Source organism: Suricata suricatta, chromosome 10 (genome assembly GCF_006229205.1).
Source record: "Suricata suricatta isolate VVHF042 chromosome 10, meerkat_22Aug2017_6uvM2_HiC, whole genome shotgun sequence".
NCBI lineage: Eukaryota > Metazoa > Chordata > Mammalia > Carnivora > Herpestidae > Suricata > Suricata suricatta.
Genome location: NC_043709.1, coordinates 85,508,863 through 85,510,420, shown reverse-complemented (window position 1 = coordinate 85,510,420; position 1,558 = coordinate 85,508,863).

Here is a 1,558-nt window from a genome sequence, read left to right as displayed (position 1 = left end):
CCATTTCTTCACTGGATTATTCATTTTTGGGTACGGAGTTTAGTGAGCTCCTTATATATTTGGGTATGGAGTTTACTGAGCTCCTTATATATTTGGATAGTAGCCCTTTATCTGTTATGCCATTTGCCACTATCTTTTCCCATTCTGTTGATTGCCTGTTAGTTTTTTTTATTGTTTCCTTTGCATTGCAGAAGCTTTTTATCTTGATGAGGTCCCAGTAGTTCATTCTTGTTTTGATTCCCTTGCCTCTGGGGATATGTTAAGGAGGAAATTGCTGCCATTGAGGTCTAGGAGTCTATTTCCTGCTTTCTCCTCTAGGGTTTTTATGGTTTCCTATCTCACATTCAGATCCTTTATCCATTTTGAGTTTTAATTGTGTAAGAAAGTGATCAAATATCATTTTTCTACATGTTGCTGTCCAGCTCTTCCAACACCACCTGTTGAAGAGGCTGTCTTTTTTCCATTGGATACTCTTTCCTGCTTTGTCAAAGATTAATTGGCCATCTACTTGTGGGTCCAATTCTGGGTTCTCTATTCTATTCCATTGGTCCATGTGTCTGTTACAAAGTCAATGTACAGAAATGAGTTGCATTCTTATACACCAAAAGTGAAGCAACAGAAAGAGAAATCAAGAAACTGATCCCATTCACAACTGCATGAAAAACCATAAAATACCTAGGAGTAAACCTAACCAAAGATGTAAAAGACCAATATGCTGAAAACTACAGAAAACTTATGAAGGAAATTGAAGAAGACACAAAGAAATGAAAAAACATTCTGTGCTCATGGATCAGAAGAATGAACATTGTGAAAATGTCATTATTACCCAAAGCAATTTACACATTCAATGCAATCCCCATTAAAGTTGCACCAGCATTCTTCAAAAGTAGAACAAACTATCTTAAAATTCGTATGGAACCGCAAAAAAACAACAACAACAACAACAACAACAACAAAAAACCCGAATAGCCAAGGTAATATTGAAGAAGAAAACCAAAATGGGGGGAATCACAATCTCAGACTTTAGCCTTTACCACAAAGCTGTCATCATCAAGACAGTATGGTATTGGCACAAAAATAGACACATGGACCAATGGAATAGAATAGAGAACCCGGAACGGGACCCACATATATATATAACCAACTAATCTTTGACAAAGCAGGAAAGAGTATCCAATGGAAAAAAGACAGCCTCTTCAACAGGTGGTGTTGGGAGAGCTGGACAGCAACATGTAGAAAAATGAAATTAGACCACTTTCTTACACCATTCACAAAAATAAACTCTAAATGGATAAAAGATCTGAATGTGAGACAGGAAACCATCAAAACCCTTGACGAGAGAGCAGGAAATAGCCTCCTACACCTGAATTGCAGCAAGTTCTTCCTCGACACATCCCCAAGGCAAGGGAATCAAGAACAAAAATGAACTGCTGGGACCTCATCAAGATAAAAAGCTTCTGCAAGGCAAAGGAAACAAAAAACAAAAAAGAAAACTAACAGGCAACCGACAGAATGGGAAAATATATGACAAATGGCATAACAGATAAAGGGCTAGTAT